Raw genomic sequence first — 23,953 nt, 5'->3', positions numbered from 1 at the left:
CCTTGTATGTGCCCTAGTTCTGTCTGTTTGGCCTGCAGGCCAGTCGGCTGTAAGTATTGGCCAGTGTATGGCCACCTTTTAGCATTTTTGCCTTGTAAGCTGTGTAATGTTGTAGGAAAGTAAATGTTGGCTGCTAACACTGTGTGTATGTGATACTGTTACGTGTGGCAGCAGTTCCCCCTGTGTGGGCTGCTCCCTGTATTGCATTACAGTACCAGTTCTACTGATCCGGCTGGTTTGTGTTTGCTCAGCGCATTCCCTTCCGCGGTACAACGCTGGGGGATGTATTTAATAATCATTTCTCACCTATTCACAGGGGGCACTCGCCTTCAGGTTGTTGTTAGAGGTCCTTTATAACTTAATTTTTTTTCATAAAAGTATAAATATTTGCTCCTTGCTTTGTTTCCCCTTGCTTTTGGGAAGGTATGTCTGACCTAGCTTGCAGGTGCAGTGTTGTCAGGATATATTGTGGGCTATTCTCATCCTTCTACCCTTCCTGCATGTACTGTTATAATCCCCTTACAAGAAACCAACAGGGGGTGTGGCCTGATACAAAGGTGTGGTTTGACGTGATTAGGGTGTGGCTAAATTGAAAGTGTTGGCAGTCAGGGCTGGGCCATAGGCATTACTGCAGCAGGAACAACTCCTATAATTGTGTATAATTTATTGACCTCATTAATGTTTCTATTGAAATTAAATACACAGGATATGTGTGTATTTTTGTTATGCATTTATATATGGGTGCCTGTGTGACCAATATTTTTCACTGTGGATAGTGCCTAGATGGCCGCTACTAATTCTAGGCAGGCTGTATGGGACTGCTGTGACTTATACAAGGTTAAGTGTGTGTTTCTGCACCTGTAAGGCCGAGTTGGCTCAGTCTGACTGACCTCTGAACTGTTCAGTTGATTCCAGGTGTCATTGAAGCGCCCGTATCGGATAAACATGCCTTTAAACACACATACAAAAGGAAGCGCGCCATATTGTAAATGTGCATTTTTGGGCTGGACTCTGCCCCCCAAGTTCCGACAGGTGAATGCCATGATAGTCCGTACTGAATGGAGGGCATTGGTCAGATAGGTATTTTACTAGTGACAATCTTGGGGATCATTGGTCCAATCTCATGTTGTCTGGGACTGGATCTATGTTCTATTGTTCACTTTCAAGGAAGTCAAATGGCAATTTAAATGCCAATAAAGATTGTTGCTGGTTGTGAGGCACTGGGCTGCTGTATGACTTCCCTTCTACAAAAGCTGTAGGCTGCTTTACTATCAGCTCTTCATTCTCCTGCCTTGTATAATACGCTGTATTGGCTTCTCTGCATGCACGACCAACGCTGACACATAACCATCAAGAACACGGCTGTGTCTCAACTTGCTTCTTGCAGCATTCACATTCCTCGACTTAAGGAACTTGCCATGGATAAATCTTAATTATTCTCCCATAAACGTACTTGTGCAAATAGAGGCCGTTAGTTATTGAAACTTAGTCAAAAGTATCTGCGTCGGAGATAATCGGAAGCGAAGACTGAGCCGCAGGCCATGCCTAATGGCGAGGGAAGGTTGCTCATGAACATTGGCACTACATGCCTGAACCCTGTCTTCTGTTTTTTTGCAGAATTATGAAAGGAATTTTTCCCATGAATATCCGTATTTAGAAAATCCCCCCCGAATCACGAACACAATTCCAACTTTAGAGAAACCAGTTAAAGCAATTATCAATGGCCAATCCCCGGAGTCAGTCAACGCATTCTTTCCAGATTGACTAACACGCGTGACCAAGGCGCTCTCTGGATTGGATCAAAATAGGAAAATCTCCAAATGTAAGATTTTGTAGGCAGTCCGTAGTGATATATATAGGGTTAAACTGTGAAGCACCCACATTTGGGATATACACTCCCCAGGAATCTGATGGTGAGCTATTGGCAGCCATTGGCTCCTCAAGGGGATGCTTGGCACCATATGGGCAGCTGGTCAACAGATTTAATATTTGTAGGTTTTTTATCTCCATGGTTTTCCATTAATAAAAGGTCAGTACAAGGGATATCTAGGAACCTGGAACAATATGGCGGTGGTGCACAGACGTTCCCCCGGCTGGTTCTGGGGTATCAGGTTACTTATTAGATTCAGAAGGGCAGTGAACCCCAACCATCTGCTCAGGGGCAACATGTTGCTCCCCAACCCCTTGGGTGTTGCTCCCAGTGGCCTCAGGTGATTTATTTTTACATTCCTGGATAGGAGGCAAGTTTTGAGCCTTCTGTAGGCTGCCAATCTACCAAGTAACCAATCACAGCCCTTATTTGGCACCCCATGTACATTTATCATGCTTGTGTTGCTCCCCAACTCTTTTTACATTTGAACGTGGCTCATTGGTGAAAAAAAAAGGTTGGAGACCCCTGCTGTAGGGTATAAAGATAATTTGTCTTTAAATGTATTTTTAGACTGGCATTCTGACAGGAATATTTTGAGGTAACTTCAAAATGGCTGGTCTTTGGCTCCTCATTCTACAGCTTTCTGTCAGGGAGTTGTAGTTCAACAACAGCTAAAGGGCCGTAGGTTGGACAGTGCTGTCTGCATCAAGAATGGTTTTCTCAAAATTTGGTTTTTAAGCAAATGTTTCCCTCAGGGTGTGGGCATGCCCAGTTGGTCCGGCTGTGGGAATGTTGCTGTAGAAACTGGAATGTACCAAATGTCACAGGTGGGGATGAGATATTCCAGTGAAAGCAATCCAAGCGGGACAAGCTACGGCACGCTGCCGGCTGCAGGGCAATGTTCTGCCGAGTTACATTATCTCCTTGGCGTAGCTCAGAGAAAATGAGAAATATGAGAGAAAGGGAAAAGCGCGTAGCCCGGAGCCACGGGTCCTTACCCTGACATGTGCGGCTTTTATGCAAGGCCTGTAATTCCTCTGTAAGGGCCGTGCTGCCAGGAGCAACAGGGGGGGCTCTAATGACATGTTTAGAGTCAGAAATGAAAGGCCGACGTGTTTAAACATAGCTAGCCACAAGCACGGAGGCCGGGCTGGTAGCCACAAGCACGGAGGCCGGGCTGGTAGCCACTGAGAGCCCAGGAGAACTTATTTTGCCCCCACACTGAATATATTTTTAGATTTGGGTATTGGCATTATGGGGTATATATGTAAGGGTGAAGACACAGAGAGTTACTAGTAGCAGCTACTTTTTCAGGGCTACTAAACTCCAGATAATCCCCTGCCATAGACAATACTGAGAATTGCCTCATCTAAGGGCTCTGGCACACGGGGAGATTAGTCGCCCGCAGCAAAACTCCCTGTTCGCGGGCGACTAATCTCCCCGAGTTGCCTTCCCCTGCCATCCCGCCGGTGAACATGTAAGTCGCCGGCGGGATGGCAGACGCTGCAGCGTGATTTCGCTCAAATCGCCGAAAAAGACGCCGATTTCCTGAAATCGCCCCGCCGCGTGTGCCATCCCGCCAGCGACTTACATGTTCGCCGGCGGGATGGCAGGGGAAGGCAACTCGGGGAGATTAGTCGCCCGCGAACAGGGAGTTTTGCTGCGGGCGACTAATCTCCCCGTGTGCCAGAGCCCTTAGTAGCCACAACAAGTATCTGCTACTAGTAGCTCAGAGCTACTTAGTAGCAGCTACTTGTCATGGCTACTAAATGCCAGAAAATCCCCTGCCATAGACAATACTGAGAATTGCCTCTGCTAAAACACACGTAGGGACAGTTATCAGTAAATGATCAGCATTGTCTGTTTTAGTAGCCACGACAAGTAGCTGCTACTAGTAGCTCTGTGTGTCTTCACCCTAAAGGTGCCCTGTTTGGTGTAATATTGATTACTGATATGTAATATTGATTACTTCCACACGTGACATTACCCCATGGATACTTTGCCACTAGGATTGCCACCTTCCTTTTCCAAAATGCCAGCCTTCCTATTTTTTAGCCTTTTTTCCAACTAATAACATTAGTATCAGGAATTGTTTTTACTAGCTAGACTAGTAAAATACCGTCCAGTTGGCAACCCTAATTACCCCTGGGCACTGCCATCAATAAGGTAGCAAAGAGAGAGCCACAGGAAATCAATTGCACCCTGTAACTGTGCACCTTCAGTTGAACTACAGCTCCCAGAATCCTTTGTAAATGTCCCTGTGTATCCGGAAATCTGTTATCCAAAAAGCACTGAATTATGGAAAGGCCATAGACCCCATTTTAATCAAATAATTCAGATTTGTAAAAATGATTTCCCTTTTCTCTGTAATAATAAAACAGTACCTGTACTTGATCCCAACTAAGATATAATTACCCCTTATTGGGGCAGAACAGCCCTATTGGGTTTATTTAATGGTTAAATGATTCCCTTTTCTCTGTAATAATAAAACAGTACCTGTACTTGATACCAACTAAGATATAATTACCCCTTATTGGGGGCAGAACCGTCCTATTGGGTTTATTTCATGTTTAAATAATTTTGGGGATCTAAATTACGGTAAGATCCACTATCTGGGAAAACCCCGGGTCTTGAGTATTTGGATAACAGGTGCCATAACTGTACTTGTGATCCTAAAAAAATGAACGCAACTCCCCCCTCCCTCCCATTGGCTCCCTGGCACATGGAGATAACTGTGTTTTCAGATTCCTTAATTTGCCGGCTCCCCTGCCGGTTCCCAATTGACTCTACAGCAGGCAAACTGCCGGGCACTGACTGTTACCGGGGAGACAGAGAAGGAAGCACCAATCGGAAAACCACTGCTTTGTATGCGTCAGCGTCTGTTTCTCAGCCGCTTGGGCTGCAGAGAGGAGACAGCCATTGTGCTAAATACAAATGATAGGGTTGTAGCCGGGAGTTCTGTTTGGCTTTAGCCCAATGCAATGTGTGTCTGTCTGTCTGTTTGTTTGTGTGTGTGGCAACGCTGATGTGAATGAGTATTCATTCATTCTGCCAAGCCTTAAATTAAAAATGCAATTTACAGATAATAACTGTAGCATATACCCTGGTTAAACTGCTGCCCAATAGACTCTTACACACCCTCTTTCTTTTCTTTCCTCTCTCTCCTCTCTCTCAGAAACACTTTTGACATACATAAGGGTGAAGACACACAGAGCTACTAGTAGCAGCTATTTCTCGTGGCTACTAAAACAGACAATGCTGATCATTTACTGATAATTGTCTCTACGTGTTTTAGCAGAGGCAATTCTCAGTATTGTCTATGGCAGGGCATTTTCTGGCGTTGAGTAGCTGCTACTAAGTAGCTCTGTGTCTTCACCCTTAAGGTCCCCATACACACCATTCGGCAGCTAATCGGCCCGTGTAGGGGCACTCCCGACGGGCCTGCACGACCGATATCTGGCCTGAAATCAGCAAGATCTCGATCGGGCAGGTTAGATAATCTAGTCGGATCGGGGACCGTATCGGCTCATTGATGTGGTCCCCGGACCGACTTTTCCTATACCCGCTGTTATAATTGGCCCTGGGGCCAAACGATTGAATTACCCTGGATTCTCCTGATATCGCCCACCCCTAGGTAGGGGATATTGGGAGAAGATCTGCTCGCTTGGCGACACCACCAAACGAACGGATCTTATGGTGTATGGGAACCTTTAGGGTAAGCACCCACAGAGTGACTTACTCGCCTGCAATAGATCGCTGCTATCACTGGCAAGTTTCCTCCTGCAGGCAACTTTGCACAACTTTGGTAACCAAAGTGTTGAAGTTTATTTGTAATTTGTTACTAGGGTGCAATTTACCCTAGCAACCAGGCAGTGCTTTGAATGAGACTGGAGGATGAATTGGACAGGACCTGAATAGAAAGGCTTTGCTAAGGGAAAGCTGCCAGGCCCAATCAGATTTGCTTCAATATAAGATATATTTTTGGGATAATAGTACGGATATGGGATCTATTATCCAGAAAGTTCTAAATTACAGAAAAGCCTGTATCCCTTTAGGATATACTTTAGTTAATAAGGAAACTGAATATCGGTGTCCGTGTGTATCCCTGCTGGATAATGCTTGGAATTGACATGAATTTGATATTGATGAATAGCCGGAGTTGCCTTGAAGTCCATGTGAGTGAGCGCACATAATGGGGTTATCTCCCCCAGGCACACTCTAATTATTATTTCTTTTGTTTATCTTCCCTTTTCTCCAGTAAGTGTTTCTGCTGCAGCCTGCAGTGCCTTCTATTTCCAGCGACAGCCGGCACATGTGCTATTGTAGCAAGGAATCCCTTTGTGGGGCAGCGCTTTGTAGTGCCGAGCGCTATTTGCAGGCAAGTGAGCACAAGCACACCTGGGGAGCACCGGCAATTCCCCACCAGATGCAGTCGAAGGGGATTATTTGCTTAAATTTAGAGGTGTATGTATGTGAGGAATGCCAGAGCAAGGAGATTTATAGCGGTTATAAATTACAAAAGTTCCCCAGGGGCTTTACTGTCAGCCCCCTATACAGTCAGGGTGCTAAACACACTAGGTAAGTGCTATCATTTGAAAAGGGCTTCTACTTGCCCCATTCCAGAGACTTCCCTCTTTACTAGTTCCACCATGTCTTTATAATTACTTTCCAAAATTATTCCCAGTAATATTTATTAGCCTTTACAGCAGCTGCCTGGCACTGAGAAAACCCTTTGCTTCTTCCATGTCAAATGTATATGGCTTATATATACATATATATTCACTAGTTCCGCCATGTCTTTATAATTACTTCCCAAAATGATACCCAATAATATTTAATAGCCTTTACAGCAGCTGCCTGGCACTGAGAACCCTTTCCTTCTACCATGTCAAACGTATATAGCTTATATGTATCTTGCTGGCTCTTTTGAGTTTTTCTCGACTTGCACATCACTACTGTCTACTGCATACGCTTGATCGATTTCTATTGGAGCAGTATACTAAAGGGGGTGGAGCTTCATGCTGGATAAGGAAGTGACTGATTTCAGCTGCAGGTTTTCTTCTTCTTCCTTAGAATAAACATCAGGCTTCATGTAAGCTCTCTCTTCACCTCCTGTATCGGTTATTGGTTGCTTTATATGTTACTCTGTATGTCCAATGTATGTAACCCACTTATTGTACAGCGCTGCGGAATATGTTGGCGCTTTATAAATAAATGTTAATAATAATAATGTAAGGAGAGAGGAATATTTTTTAAATGATAAGGTTTACTTATTCTTTAAAAAAACATGTATACAGTAAAATGGGAATGTTTTGCCACCAATATGGCTTTATGCAGCTTAGTCTTCATCAGGTACATGGTACTTGGGGTCATTTCCCAGGTGTAGAATCTTGTTAGAACTTTGATTTCCAAACTTGGCCCAATCCGTATTCCAGTCTGTTCTGTGCCAAAGTCAAGTGGGGAATTGTGGTTAAAGGTCACATCTCCAAAGGCAATGTTATTTATTGCCTTCCAGTTTAAAGGGGACGTAAACCCTTTGGCAAAATGAAAGTAACATTGCACGAATTACTCTATAGAGCCCTCTTGCTGTTAACTTTGCTTCTGTTTAAGGGTGAAGACACACAGAGCTACTAGTAGCAGCTTCTTTTTCACGGCTACTAAACACCAAAAAATCCCCTGCCATAGAAAATGCTGAGATCAGCATTGTCTGTTTTAGTAGCCACTACAAGAAGCTGCTACTAGTAGCTCCATGTGTCTTCACCCTAATAGGAGATCCTTTAAAAGCCCTCCGTCGCTGCAGGGCTGGCAGTTAATTCCCTATGCAGAAGGCTTCACCAATCAGAAACTTGCATCCTCTTTAATAATTATTTTTGAATACCGATATGCTTATCATATTTATGAATCATTTTCATTTTTTTTGGAAAGCGGTTTTATGTCTTTCTGGGTAATATCTTGGTTTCTAGCAGGTAGGGGTTGGGGCACAGATTTTCACTTGCACACCATGCTTCCTGATTAGGTGCATAATAAACTAGGGTTCCAGGCCACAGGAAGTGATTAACTCCAGGTTAATTGGCTTCCCTCTGCTCACAGAACATGCACAGCATTACATAACCTTCAATATATTCCTCATTTATAAGGGTTACTGTGACTTTAACACATTATGACATTAGTCCTGTCACCGATTCTTTCATTATTCCAATGGAATCAGTTTTTTTCAGATATACCTAGCGTATAGATCAGAGTGCTAGATCACAACAAAGCTGCTATGTAGCTTGGCATTTGCACCGCTGGCATTAACATGAAAGCGCCCTGTGGGGGCAGCGAGATTGTGTCTGGCCGATGAGCCCACCGCTGGGTTTAACTGGCGCTCCGTCCTAGTTAAGGGTAGGATTCCAGCATGTCGGCGCGCTTAATAGGACACAATTGGTAAAATAAATGGATTGATATTGTGATACTTGCCTTTACCTGGGACATAGAGATTGTTATCTTTATTTGCTTTCTTCATGCTGTTTCCATTCAGAGGAGATTATTGCTTCCCCAGAACCTTGGCACAGATTTAATAGGAGCAATCTCAGTAAAAAGCCTTAAATTCTGAATACAAATGGTTCTGTATGGCGGCATAGCAACGGCCTTCCTAACTAATATGTGGCCAAATATCAGCCAAGAACTGTTGATGCACTTTTCTCATAACAGGTCTGTATAGGTCACCATTGAGGTCTGAATGTGGCTGAATATTGGCTACAGAAACCCTACTATAGTTTATATAAATACCCTGCTGTGTAGCCCCGGGGGCAGCCATTCCTGCACTGGTACAGCTGGGGTGTTTGCTACAGAAACCCTACTATAGTTTATATAAATACCCTGCTGTGTAGCCCCGGGGGCAGCCATTCCTGCACTGGTACAACTGGGGTGTTTGCTACAGAAACCCTACTATAGTTTATATAAATACCCCACTGTGTAGCCCCGGGGCCAGCCATTCCTGCACTGGTACAGCTGGGGTGTTTGCTACAGAAACCCTACTATAGTTTATAGAAATACCCCGCTGTGTAGCCCCGGGGGCAGCCATTCCTGCACTGGTACAGCTGGGGTGTTTGCTACAGAAACCCTACTATATTTTATAGAAATACCCCGCTGTGTAGCCCCGGGGGCAGCCATTCCTGCACTGGTACAGTTGGGGTGTTTGCTACAGAAACCCTACTATAGTTTATATAAATACCCCGCTGTGTAGCCCCGGGGCAGCCATTCCTGCACCGGTACAGCTGGGGTGTTTGCTACAGAAACCCTACTATAGTTTATATAAATACCCCGCTGTGTAGCCCCGGGGGCAGCCATTCCTGCACTGGTACAGCTGGGATGTTTGCTACAGAAACCCTACTATAGTTTATATAAATACCCCGCTGTGTAGCCCCGGGGCAGCCATTCCTGCACTGGTACAGCTGGGGTGTTTGCTACAGAAACCCTACTATAGTTTATATAAATACCCCGCTGTGTAGCCCCGGGGGCAGCCGTTCCTGCACTGGTAAAGCTGGGGTGTTTGCTACACAAACCCTACTATAGTTTATATAAATACCCCGCTGTGTAGCTGCGGGGGCAGCCATTCAAGCTGGAGAAAGGAGAAAAGTGCAGGTTACATAGCAGATAACAGATAAGCAATGTAGAATACAATGGTAATCTGCACATCCTATCTATTATCTGCTATGTAACCTTTGCCTTTTTTTTTTTTTCTCCAGCTTAAATAGCTGCCTCCATGGCTACACAGCATCTTTGTTCATATAAACTATAGTAAGGTTTCTAAAGCAAACACAAACTTTTACCAATGCAAGGCTGTGGTACATAATATAAAAATTACTTTGATACACTTTAATTTTTTGGTGTTACTGTTCCTTTAAAGGGGAAACCAATAGCCAGGAAGGTGTCTCAAGTGATCTTTTAAATTCCCATTATAGATCCTATATAGATATTTCTGTTTAATTGAATGTTTTAGAACTTTGTTCTCCAAAGGGAAGTCCCTGCATCAGCTATGGTCCCCCAAGAGCCAAATAGAAGGAATGGGTCAGAAATCTGACTCAAGTTCCCACAGTGCAATAGTGTGAGTAGTCTGGGAGAGCCAATCAGAGAATTGATGAGACAGATATTATTGCTTTCAATAGCAAAGACATTTTCACATCACTTTAAACCATTGTGTATTTGATGAATTTACATTTCTTTATGCAAAGCAATTTACTGAACACCCCCTTTAAGACCCCCTTCATATCCTGTTTTCCGATCACATTCTAGCCGAAAGGATTTCTAAATGCACCGATCTTGTGGTCTCTAATAAAGTTCAGCGCAACTCTCCCAGTTTCAGGGTGTAAAGACCACAAAGGTTACAGGCTAAACACTTCCCCTCCATCTTGTCCGGAACTGATGCAAGGTTTGTGTGGCTTATTACCCCAGTGCTCCGCTCTTACACGTTGCATTTTGTGCCGCGCAAGGTAAGCTCAGAGGGGGGCGACTTTACTGGGTAAAAGCGAGACATGGACGGATAGAGAATTCTCATATTGCGGTTGGGCCTACAGGGTGTATAGGGGGGTGCCCAGTACTAGGGGCAGAGGGGCTATTCCTTTTACTAAACCGGTTTCACACAGGAAGAGCTTTGTTTGATGCAACTTGCAGATAGCAGCAGGGCCCCCACAGCAGGGCGTTCCTGTAATATTTCCCCAAACGCCACTCCTGACTTCCCTTTTTAGAGTTGTGTCAGATGAGAAGCAGGAAGGCCCCGGGCAGCCTGTCACCGTTGGCATAACGCACGCTTTCTGGGCGCTCTTTTCTCTCAGACAAACTTATGACTATCACTTCCTGATTGGGCAGATAATGCGGAGGCATTGCGGCACAGTTTTGATTTCCTTTATGTTATATTTACACAAAAAGTACTCTTCCGCTCGCCAGTTCCGCATTGATTGGCTCAATTCTGCCTCATCATAGAATAAACTAGTAAAGGGCAATCTAAACTCTCGCTGTTGCAGCCTTGGGCCCCTGAGGGCCACAGCTTTTCTGCAATACCCTGCTGTCACTCACTGAGCTGCTACTGTACTTTTATATCTTATTTATATCTCCGGCCATCGCTGTGCCATTTTATAATAAACAGAGGGTAATGCCATAGGACGCGGTACAGTCCAATCATATTGCAGCAGAAAGCTCTCTAATTGGTGGGCAGTTTTACTGCATCAGGATGAGACGCCCAATGCTATTGGTCAGACCTCTAAAACTGCACAGTTGCTGGGAACCAATTGGTACAAAGTCCTTTTTCAGTAGGATTTGGATTCAGCTGAATCCAAGTGTTTGGCCAAACTGAATCCGAATCCTTTAAAGCACGTGACTTTTTGTTACTTGAACAAGGAAGTAAAAGCATTTTTAAATGCTGCTTCTATTTAACCCTTCCATAGCCTAATTTCTATAAGCAAATTCTGATTCGTTTCAGTATTCAGCCGAATCTTTCACAAGTATTCGGGACTCGACGGAACCCAAAAATAATGGATTTGGTGCATCCCTAGTACAAAGAACTGATATGAAAGCTAAACTTTTGTACTGGGCACATTATTAACCTTTGCTGTTAGCTTAAGGGGTTAATCCACTTTTTCAAAATGTAATATTATTCTGATACTGTACCGCAAATAGTGAGTTATTATACAAGGTGTTATTTTCTATTGTTTACAGTTTTTCTAGAATTTGTTTTAAAAATCAAGTCATATTAGCTCTGTAGGCTCCTCCCAGTCACAGCAGAGCAATGGCCGCCAGTAATGTATCATTTGTATCAGTTCCGGCCTGAGAGCATGCTCAGTAGGGGCGGAAGCTTCTAGAACAGTGCTGTCCAACTGGCGGCCCGCCTCTGTGTGGCCCCCCACCTGTCTGGCTGCTTTTATGGCTTACTCTTGTGTAAGTTTAAATGGTATCAGTACTGAGATTAACTGCCCCCCCTGCATGGTTCTCACCTCAGATTCAGGCTGTAATCCCCCTGTATTGTTTAAATATGTAATCCCCTGTACTGTTCACACCTTTTAATCTCTGCATTGTTCACCCCCTGCAGTGTTCACACCTCAGGCTCAGGTTGTAATCACCCCCATTGTTCCCCTGTTCACACCTCAGGAGCAGTAGAAACCCACAAATAATCCCTGCACACTACAAAAAGTACATATACTGAGGTGGTACTGCAATTGAAAAGTTTTTTAATATATAGTTATTGTGCAGACTGTAGGAGCAGTGCCAGCATTGTGTCACTGTAGGCTGCCTGTGTGTGAGCATAGGGCAAGCAGAGTATTGTACACACAGGCAGGGTAGGGCAGGCAGAGTATGGTACACACAGGCAGGGTAGGGAAGGCAGAGTATGGCACACACAGGCCAAGTTTGGCACAAACCAGCCAAGAATGGCACACACAGTGAAAGTATGGCACACGCAGGCAGGGTAGGGAAGGCAGAGTATGGCACACACAGGCAGGGTAGGGAAAGCAGAGTATGGCACACACAGGTAGGGTAGGGCAGGCAGAGTATGGCACACACAGGCCAAGTATGGCACAAGCAAGCCAAGAATGGCACACACAGTGAAAGTATGGCACGCAGGCAGAGTATGGCACACACAGGCAGGGTAGGGAAGGCAGAGTATGGCACACACAAAGGCAGGGTAGGGCAGGCAGAGTATGGCAGGTTTTTGCTGTACTACAACCATTAATATGGGTAGGGTCATGTGATAACATGGGTGTGGTTTCAAGTGGGTGCGGTTTCAAAAAGGGGAGTGGTCAAAACTGGCTTCCATTATCGGCCCTCCACCACGTACGTCAGAAAAATTCCGGCCCTCGGTACAACAGAAGTTGGACAGCACTGTTCTAGAATAATGTATCGATTAATGTATCGGATTGTAACTTACTGGGGATAAACTGAACAAATACATTCTATCAAAGCTTTTATTATTGAAAATGGTAGGATATAGAATGCAACTGCAAATAAATGTTATTGTATTTATTATTTGTCCTGGTTAGTGCATTAGCCATGGGATGATGTTTAGATGTAGCTAAAGGGGAACTCCACACAACCCAGAAACCCCTAATATCCCTATCCCTGTAATCTGTTCCTTCAAACAGTAGGAATAAATCCCATTTTTATATGCTGAAATCCAGCTGCAAAACAGTTCTTCTCTTTCTGCATCATTTGAAATCCTGGCAGGGGAGGAGGGACTAAAACACTGATGTTACAACGTTTTGTTTTACTGGAAGCCTAGCACGGTGCTGCCATTTGCGTTCCCATATAAGTAACCTTGTGGGTCTTTTTGCTCCATTTCAGATCCTCAGGAACAAGCTGCCACTCCTCACCCCCTTGTGAAGTGGGACTCTCATCCTCGGAAAGGAGCTTTCGTGTCCCGGTAAATATTTGCTCAGCTGTCTCTTAATGTGGCAGCAAATATTTCTCTTCATAAGTGAGTTTTTAGGATGACACAAGGTAACCACTGCGAGATCCATCAGCAGGCCGGAACTTGTTTCTCTCGCAAATCATAAATACTTCTCGGTCCTTAGACTTGTACTCAGAGTATTTATAGCGTAATTCAGATTGGGAGAGACACGTACATTGAGTTTAACCTACTGGTGTAAATGGAAGCCTTCCTGATGGATAAAAAGTAATATATTTAGAATCCATGGATCACGATTTCTTCAACATAAAGATTCCAGGGTGCTCTTTGGGGTTCACAAGGGAACAAGGAAGTGACCCCCTGATTCACTATCTGCTTTTGTCCCGTTCAGCAATTAAATGGACAAGAAAAGTTAAGAAGTAGACACACCAGTCTGTAATCTTACATTTATTACAGAGGTTTGTGTGCATTAATTAAAGAAAAAAAAAAAGAGAAATCCCGACGCGTTTCATGCCTACACAGGGCAGTAACAAAGGGGACGGTTACGAGATGGGGCACTGTGCCCTTTGCAGACATGAAACGTGCCAGGCTTTTTTTTTTTTTTTTTCTCATTAGATTTAATTAGAGATACAATGTCTTAAGTGTTTTGTGCCTACACAGAGCACTAGGAATGAAGTGAAAACAAAGAGAAATAAAAGCCTGACGCATTTCATACCTACACACAGCCACTAATTTTAGAGGTCAGAATGAAAAGAAACAAAGCCTGAGCTATGTCATGCCTACACAGTGGGTAACTAGAGTCCTGCGCAGGTCTGGTTGTGCAGAACCATGGCCAATGTGGACATGCAGACTTGCAACCCAAACTGGACCACCGGCCCACTATACCCTCTTCCCCGTCCTGTCCCAGCCCTACCCCTGTTACCTGCACCTCTAATCCCGCCCAGAGGACCCACGAAACTGGAAGTGATGTCACCGTTGGCAGGAATGATGTCACTCCAGGTCACGGGAAAAAATAACATTTAACTTGGGGTGGTGGGGGGAATGTGAGGCTGCCGTATACCCGGTTACATAGGTAGGGTAAATGCGGACCGCCTGCTTAGTCAAGGAATCAGGGAATTTTTCCCCTCCGAAACCTGACCGCTTTGTGAGTACCCAGCCTCTGTGTGGGTATTCTGTGGGTACCCAGCCTCTGTGTGGGTATTCTGTGGGTACCCAGCCTCTGTGTGGGTATTCTGTGGGTACCCGGCCTCTGTGTGGGTATTCTGTGGGTACCCAGCCTCTGTGTGGGTATTCTGTGGGTACCCAGCCTCTGTGTGGGTATTCTGTGGGTACCCGGCCTCTGTGTGGGTATTCTGTGGGTACCCAGCCTCTGTGTGGGTATTCTGTGGGTACTCGGCCTCTGTGTGGGTGTTCTGTGGGTACCCAGCCTCTGTGTGGGTATTCTGTGGGTACTCGGCCTCTGTGTGGGTATTCTGTGGGTACTCGGCCTCTGTGTGGGTATTCTGTGGGTACTCGGCCTCTGTGTGGGTATTCTGTGGGTACTCAGCCTCTGTGTGGGTATTTTGTGGGTACTCAGCCTCTGTGTGGGTATTCTGTGAGTACCCAGCCTCTGTGTGAGGGCAGTGAGGTTGGGGAATGCCCTTCCTAGTGATGGGGTAATGGCAGATTCTGTTAATGCCTATAAGAGGGGCCTGGATGAGTTCTTGAACAAGCATTGTATCCAAGGCTATTGTGATACTAATATCTACAGTTAGTATTAGTGTTTGTGTATATATAGTTTATGTATGTGAGTGTATAGATTGGTAGGTGTGGGTTTGTGTGTGCTGGGTTTACTTGGAAGGGTTGAACTTGATGGACTCTGGTCTTTTTTCAACCCTATGTAACTATGTATGTGTGGGTATTCTGTGGGTTCCTGGCCTCTGTGTGGGTATTCTGTGGGTACCCGGCCTCTGTGTGGGTATTCTGTGGTACCCGGCCTCTGTGTGTGTATTCTGTGGGTACCTGGCCTCTGTGTGGGTATTCTGTGGGTACCCGGCCTCTGTGTGGGTATTCTGTGGGTACCCGGCCTCTGTGTGGGTATTCTGTGGGTACCCGGCCTCTGTGTGGGTATTCTGTGGGTACCCGGCCTCTGTGTGGGTATTCTGTGGGTACCTGGCCTCTGTGTGGGTATTCTGTGGGTACCCGGCCTCTGTTTGGGTATTCTGTGGGTACCCGGCCTCTGTTTGGGTATTCTGTGGGTACCCGGCCTCTGTTTGGGTATTCTGTGGGTACCCGGCCTCTGTGTGGGTATCCTGTGGGTACTCGGCCTCTGTGTGGGTACTCGGCCTCTGTGTGGGTACTCGGCCTCTGTGTGGGTACCCGGCCTCTGTGTGGTTATTCTGTGGGTACCCAGCCTCTGTGTGGATATTCTGTGGGTCAAAAGAAAGCTTAACGCATTTTGTGCCGGTACAGGGCACTAACTAAAAGGTCAAAACAAAAAGAAACAACCTTTCCCGGCCCACACAGGGCACTAACAATGAGACTAAAACAAACCCTGATGCCTTTTGTACCTACGCAGGCACGAAACGCGTCAGCATTGCTTCTCTTCGCATCCCGTAAATAGACTTGTGAGATGGACAGTGCTTGCCTGCATAGGTGCAGACTCCTGTGACGCACCCATGGGTGTCTATAGATAATCAAAGAGGTTGTAGTACTGTAGGGAGGGGTTGGCCCGATGGTTCTGCACCAGTCTGCTAATAAGAACCAGGACACGGCTCAGTGACTTTAGCAATAACTTCGCTCGCACAAAAGGATGAGAAAATTCAATGTATTTTTGCTTTCTTCTTTTTTTTTTTTTTTCCTCCGAGCCTGTTTTCCTTTTGCTGAAAGGCCCATTGTTTGCTGTCACTGGAGCTATTGAGAGGCGAGGACAAGCCCTTTGTATGGAGGTGCGAGCAGCGTTCTACAGCTGATGGGCCCCCGGCGCCGCTGCCAGAAACCTCCCCTTGCTTTGCTCTTTTTAGGCGCGCTGATAAGGAATTCCTCAGCTTATGTCACATAATGATATGTAAAGCATGCTGTAACTCTTTAAATGCCAGGCAGAAAAGTATCTTGTCATGTCCTGGGGTTCCGATCATTCGGGCCGTTGGCCTAAATCAATGGAACAATTATGCAAAGGCGGCCATGCCAGTGTCTGTCCATCTGTTCTGCCTGTGGGCCGATCTGTTGGCTTCTGGGCAGGTTTGGGCACATGTATGGCCCATTTAAAGGGGTTGTTCCCCGTTGAATTGAGGTAGAGCGTCACATCCTGAGACAATTTGCAATTGGTCTTCATTTTCTATCATTTGTAGTTTTTTAGTTATTTCATTTTCAGTTCAGGAGCTATCCAGTTTGGCGTTTCAGCAGCTATTTGGTTGCTAGGGTCCAAGTTACCTTAGCAACCAGGGAGTGGTTTGGATGAGAGACTGGTATATGAATAGGAGGGGGACTGAATAGAAAAGAAAGTTGCTTAGAATTGGCTGTTCTATAACATACTAAAAGTTAACTTAAAGATGACCCCCCCCCCCTTTGAAGGAGGGTTTATGTCCCCTTTAACTTGTTATTTTGCCTTTAATGAATGTTTATATTGTAATGTAGAGGTGCATACCAGCCAGCCGTAAGTGAGCCTGTGCCCAGTGATAGGGAACTGAATACTCCCCGTGCCCCCCCCCAGCGCTGTGTGTGTGAGTATGTACTAGTGCATTATGGGATGTTGCTTTGCAGGAGGAAGTTGCAGCTCTTGGGGAAGTGGCTGATATATATGGTGTGTGTGTCAGAGAGCAGGGAATGCCCCCCCCCGGGTGTAGCTGCTCCATGTTCCCCAGTGTGGGGCCGCCGGTGCCGCTCTGTATTCATTGTGTTGTGGGTTTGAGGTTGAGGAAATGAAAGGCGGCTCCTGTATTGTAATAATTCTTGTCTGTGGGTTTGGCACAGATTTCAGCCGATAATTTGCCATTGTCTCAGCCGGGAGCCGTGCCACCCACTGCCTTTATTGGCCTTCTGTAGGGACTTGTGGGGCCCGCACTGCCACACTGAACTACTCATATGCCTAAACTGTGGGGCCCGCACTGCCACACTGAACTACTCATATGCCTAAACTGTGGGGCCCGCACTGCCACACTGCACTACTCGTATGCCTAAACTGTGGGGCCCGCACTGCCACACTGAACTACTCGTATGCCTAAACTGTGGGGCCCGCACTGCCACACTGAACTACTCGTATGCCTAAACTGTGGGGCCCGCACTGCCACACTGCACTACTCGTATGCCTAAACTGTGGGGCCCGCACTGCCACACTGAACTACTCGTATGCCTAAACTGTGGGGCCCGCACTGCCACACTGCACTACTCGTATGCCTAAACTGTGGGGCCCGCACTGCCACACTGAACTACTCGTATGCCTAAACTGTGGGGCCCACACTGCCACACTGAACTACTCGTATGCCTAAACTGTGGGGCCCGCACTGCCCAGTTACTAGTATAACTGCTCGTAAGGAACTTGTATTAGGGGCCCTTTATGCCTAAACTGTGGGGCCCGCACTGCCCAGTTACTAGTATAACTGCTCGTAAGGAACTTGTATTAGGGGCCCTTTATGCCTAAACTGTGGGGCCCGCACTGCCACACTGCACTACTCGTATGCCTAAACTGTGGGGCCCGCACTGCCACACTGAACTACTCGTATGCCTAAACTGTGGGGCCCGCACTGCCACACTGAACTACTCGTATGCCTAAACTGTGGGGCCCGCACTGCCACACTGAACTACTCGTATGCCTAAACTGTGGGGCCCGCACTGCCCAGTTACTAGTATAACTGCTCGTAAGGAACTTGTATTAGGGGCCCTTTATGCCTAAACTGTGGGGCCCGCACTGCCCAGTTACTAGTATAACTGCTCGTAAGGAACTTGTATTAGGGGCCCTTTATGCCTATACTGTGGGGCCCACACTTCTGTTTACAGACAGTTTTTTGATACAAAAAAAAAAATCTTTTTTTTTTTTTTTTTTTTTTTTTTTATTGAGATTAAGGCTCTCGGGCCCAGTATTTAAATAACTATCTGGTTGTGAGGGCTGAGTTACCATAGCAACCAGGCAGGGTTTTGGAAGTCAAAATGGAAGGTGAGGTGCTGAGGGCCCCAGCAAAATAAGAATAAACTGAAACCTCACATTAAGTCCAGTCATTCAGATTCCGCAGGAAATGGCCAATAATTCCAGCAGCGGTGACCCCAACGCCCCCCTGTAGGTTACTGGTACCGTGTATTGCCCAGTGAGTGATTCACTCCCGCACCCTCTCCCCATCCTCCAGGGCTTATTAGTAGCTCAGTGTCAGGCATGCTGCAGGCTGTAATGATTTCTTTACAGCCATGCCGCTCTGCATCTCACATAATTGCTAATTAGCCTTTCAGAATAGAATCCGTATTGTTTGACTTGTTCTGATGGTTCTTTAAAAGGGGTAATTCACCTTTGAGTTATGTTTTAGTCTGATGTAGAGAGTAATATTCTGAGACTATTTGCAATTGGTCCTCATTTTTTTAGTATTTGTCGTTTTTTTATTATTTGAATTTCCATTTTGGAGTTTCGGCAGTTATCTAGTTGCTAGGGTGCAACTTACCTTAGCAACCAGGGAGTTGTTTTCATGAGAGACTGATATATAAATAGGAGAGGGCCTGAATAGTAGAAACAGAGCACTAGTTTTTTGGCTGCCGGGGTCAGTGACCCCCATTTGAAAGTTAGAAAGACACATAATTCAAAAACTATAAATAGTGACGGTCAGTTAAAAAGTTGCTTAGAATTGGCCATTCTATACCAGACAAAAAGTTAACTTAAAGGTGAACCACTGCAACGTATATACCTGGCTGACAGCTGCCAAACCAGCCACTCTGCACCAAACTGGCAGCTAATTGGCACTTGTATGTGCCCAAAATGACTGCCTGTCCAACTGATATGTAGCCAGGTATTGGGCAGATTTCTGATGAGCCGTGTGTTATCATAGTGATGCCCCCACTGCCTCGCTCTGATTTTATTGGAGGGGGAAGACTGAAATAATTAAATAAATGCATTTATTCTTGATAAAGGTTCTGAAGTGGGCCGAAATGTTAGGTAATAAATTAACTTTATTTTCATAAATTGGTGTTTGCAAGTGTGTATGTATGTATACATATATATATATCTATATATCTATATATATATATATATATATATATATATATATATATATATATATATATATATATATATATATCTATATATATATATCTATATATATATATATATATATATATCTATATATATATATATCTATATATATATATATCTATATATATATATCTATATATATATATATATATATATATATATATATATATCTATATCTATATCGTAATAGATGGAGGGCACACACCATAAAAGTATGTATATTGCCTGGGTGCTGGGTAATCAAGTGTACAATACAAGGAACAGAAGAGCTAGCACTTATTGTGCTGCAGTGACCCCTAGTGGTTACTATTGGTATATAAAGAACAACATTGGGGTTTTTTTTGCACCAACAAACACAACACATAGAGAGTTTGTTGCAGCAGTTACAGTGTCCTGGAGACCCTGTGGCTTTGTGATTGGCTTCTTGGGATCCCTCCTAACAAACCTTTCCCGTTCTTCTCTTCCAGATCGGGGGGAGCAGACTGCAGCACCAGCACTGGTTAGAGGTGAGCCCCTTGTGTCTGTCACTGTGTATGGGCTATTGGCATTATGGTGTCATGGCTCTGACTGTGCCATAACTATTGCATTCCCTACAGGTGCCCCCCCACCCCAATACTGGGACAGTGGATAAAATAAGGGGGTTTCCTTTCTCTCTACCCTCAGGGGTCCCCGCACAAAATGCAGCAGGATACTATGGGGATGTGGGTATGTACCCGTATGCCCGGCACTCCGGGTAACTTTACAGCACCAACACCTGCCTGCAAATCTGCTGCTGCTGGTATTTCTCCCCAGGGCCCATTTAATGTGCCAATTTCCTCTTCTTTTGCCTTAAAATCTGGTTATATACTATTGTGCCTTAATCTTGCTTAGACCACAATAAAACCGTGCCATCTGTTTATGGTCACTGACACTTCAGATAGAGGGAATATGAAGCTGAGGGGCCTTTGCACCCCACAAGCTGCACCCTTATTCTTATTGGCTATAAAGAATATGTCTTGCACCCCGTCCAGTACAAATGCGGCCTAAGATGGCTGTGCGGTACTTATATTAAAGGTACAGTACGTTTCTCAGCATAGAGGAATAGTGGCCTGCAGGTTAAGGTTATTGATTATATTCAGTGGGGGAACAAATTAGCACCCTGCTTAATATGACTTTCCTTGTTCTTTAATTATGTAGCTGGATTCCTATTGATTGCTTATACTGCCATCTAGTGGTTAAAATACAGCAACACACCTTACAAACAGGCGAGGGAGGATTTTTTGTGCCAGGGATAGAGCAGAGTCATGGGCACAGACTGGGGCAGAAATAAAGAATTGCCTCTTGTAATATTACATAATTATATCCCCTTTAGTGCCCCATCAATATCTAATCATTACCTAATGCAGGGACATTGCTGTGCTGTAGCCGTGTCCCTTAACTTTATATTATTAAATAGTTATAATGAGCTGCTGCCTGATGTGTGGGCTTGGTGCCAGGGCTGGGCATTGCCCTCGCTATGACATTAGCTCTTGGCATGTAGCACCGAGCCCACATCTGGTGGTACTTCCCCTATGAGAGGTGTTACCCACAGTCTGGCGCCTATTCATACACCAACGGCTCTGTATCTCCCCAGCTCAGCCTGTGTGTGTGCAAGGGAGCTTGCAAGTTTCACACTTCTACTATAGGCACCCAGCACCCACGGGAAGTAAATGTTCTACCCACAGCGGCTCTTTATATACAGGCTGGCAGGCTGCTGCCCAATGCCCTTGTCTGAAAGTGGGACTGCTGCTCCCATAGGAAGGGATTGGTTGGATCTATTCTCAAATCCACGCTGTAGAGAGAGGGGTGCCCTGCTGCCTGTGGGTTTAGCCAGGGGGAAACTGGCTTCATACCCCCATACCCGGCACCGGCACTCCCCACAGCAAGGAAGAGGCAGCTTGAGCAAAGGGAAAGCAATGGCTTTATTTAACCTAAGAGCAGGGTCAGACTGGGGTGTGTGGGATCCACCAGGGCTGCCGCCCCAGCCCCCCCCCCTCCAAAAAACCCCAAAAACAAACAAAAAAAAAATGACGAGCAGATATACCATGCAGCACCGGGCATCACAGAGTAAAAAATGGCTTCAGTGTAAAAGGGCAAGTCAACCCAAAAAATAATTTATTTGCCTAAAAAAGAGAACCTAATTCTAAGCAACTTTCCAATATAAATTTAGTTATTTGTTAATGTAATTTTTATTGAAAGCAGCATTTGTTTAAAGGGAAACTACACCCCCAGAATGAATACGTAACCAACAGACAGTTTATATTATATTAAGTGACCTATTAAATAATCTCCCCAAACTGGAATATATATATCAGTAAATATTGCCCTTTTACATCCTTTCCCTTGAGCCGCCATTTAGTGATGGGCTGTGTGCTCCCTCAGAGATCAGCTGACAGGAAGTGATGCAGCTCTAACTGTAACAGGAAGTAGTGTGGGAGCAAAAGGCAAAACCCTGTCCATTCATTGGCTGATGGGATCTAACATGTTACTTAGCAACAATTAAAGGGGAAGTTCACCGGTAAATTAGCTTCTTCTATGTGATAGTGTCCATTATTTCTTTATGTACTTTCTGAGTTAGTCTTGGGGTCACTGACTAACAACCCCCCCCCCAAAAAAAAACACGTGGACAGTAAAGGGACAGTTTTATTATTTATTTTTGCTTATCTTTAGTTTCAATTCTCATATTCATCCTGAATTGTCTTCCAAACTGAGTTTGGAAGCTGCAGCACCAAATCTAAAAAAAACCAAAACAAAACGTAAAATGTCATATTACTTCCATCTTCTATCTGCAACATAGTAAAAGTGAATTCTAAGCTAATGCACCCCTGTAATCCCTACATAGAGAATACCCAGCACCCCCTGAGCCCTACTCGCTGTATCCTTGCTGTGACACCGTAGTTGCACTTTTGTAAGAGATGTACAGGTATGGGTTCCTTTATCCAGAAAGGCGTTATCCAGAAAGTTCCAAATTACTCCATTATAAGCAAATAATTGAATTTTTTTAAAAATGATTTCCTTTTTCTCTGTAATAATAAAACAGTACCTGTACTTGATCCCAACTAAGATATAATTACCCCTTATTGGGGGCAGAACAGCCCTATTGGGTTTATTTCATGGTTAAATGATTCCCTTTTCTCTGTAATAATAAAACAGTACCTGTACTTGATCCCAACTAAGATATAATTACCCCTTATTGGGGGCAGAACAGCCCTATTGGGTTTATTTCATGGTTAAATGATTCCCTTTTCTCTGTAATAATAAAACAGTACCTGTACTTGATCCCAACTAAGATATAATTACCCCTTATTGGGGGCAGAACAGCCCTATTGGGTTTATTTCATGGTTAAATGATTCCCTTTTCTCTGTAATAATAAAACAGTACCTGTACTTGATCCCAACTAAGATATAATTACCCCTTATTGGGGGCAGAACAGCCCTATTGGGTTTATTTTTAAATGATTTTTATCAGACTTAAGTTATGGAGATCCAAAATACGGAAAGATCCCTTATCTGGAAAACCCCTGATCCTGAGCATTCTGGATAACAGGGCTCATACCTGTACCAATGTTTTGGCAAGTTGCATTCTTATAGGTGACCACTAGATGGCAGTAGTGCTTTGCTGCAACATGAAAGGGGCATTCATTTAACTGTTTGCTCACAATATTTTTATTTTCAAGTTTTCCAGTGTTAATATTTTACAGTTATTTTATAATTATTTGGCAATGTAATTGTTATTGAGAGCAGTATTTCTTATTGGCTGTTTATATTCTCTGCACTGTCGGTTCTGCCTCCTGAAGGGTAGCAGAAGCCAGCAGATTAAAGAGTTAGTTCACCGTGCTATTCCTAAAAGTTTTGCAATTAGTCTTCATTATTTTTTAATTATTTGCCTTCCTCTCCTGACTCTTTCCAGCTTTCAAATGGGGGTCACTGACCCCAGCAGCTAAAAACGGTTGATCTGCGAGGCTACAATGTTTACAATTATTATTATTGTTACTATTTATTACTTATCTTTCAATTTAGGCCCTCTACTGTTCATATTCCAGTCTCTTGTGGTTGCTAGGGTAAATAAGACCCTAGCAACCAGCTGGCTGCTGAAATACCAAACTAGAGAGCTGCTAAATAAATATCTAAATAACTACAAACCCACAAAAAAGAAGCCCAAATGCAAATTGTCTCAGAATATCAATGTCTACATCAAACTAAAAAGTTGATTTAAGGGTGAACTGCCCCTTTAAGAGATCAGCTTTGTTTCAAGGCACAGAAAGGGACAGAATCTGCTCTCTGTAGCAATTTTATTAACAAATAATGGCAAAACCAATGAAAATGTGTAATAAATTTATATTGGGAAGTTGCTTAGAATTATATTTTCTTTAACTGTGCAGACTTTTTTTTTCCTGGGTGGAGTTCCCCTTTAATTTCATTTCCCTTGCTTAGTAATATCATTGATACTGGATATGGTTAGGGTGGGGGCCACACAAGG

General features: G+C 44.5%; 1 protein-coding gene across 4 annotated transcripts in view; it reads left to right on the top strand.

Annotated features, from left to right (window-relative positions):
- The window catches only part of fam49b (family with sequence similarity 49 member B), a 64,967-nt gene that overhangs the window by 22,306 nt on the left and 18,708 nt on the right, over positions 1-23,953 (top strand). For all 4 annotated transcript variants that reach the window (XM_031903306.1, XM_031903308.1, XM_031903307.1 and 1 more), the window contains 2 exon segments: positions 13,184-13,262; positions 19,923-19,961. The gene's annotated coding sequence lies outside the window, so the exon portion shown is untranslated.

The sequence above is a fragment of the Xenopus tropicalis genome, chromosome 6 (genome assembly GCF_000004195.4).
Source record: "Xenopus tropicalis strain Nigerian chromosome 6, UCB_Xtro_10.0, whole genome shotgun sequence".
In the NCBI taxonomy this organism is placed as follows: domain Eukaryota; kingdom Metazoa; phylum Chordata; class Amphibia; order Anura; family Pipidae; genus Xenopus; species Xenopus tropicalis.
Note: the sequence above shows the minus strand (reverse complement) of the source record. Positions and strands in the feature narration are given on the sequence as shown.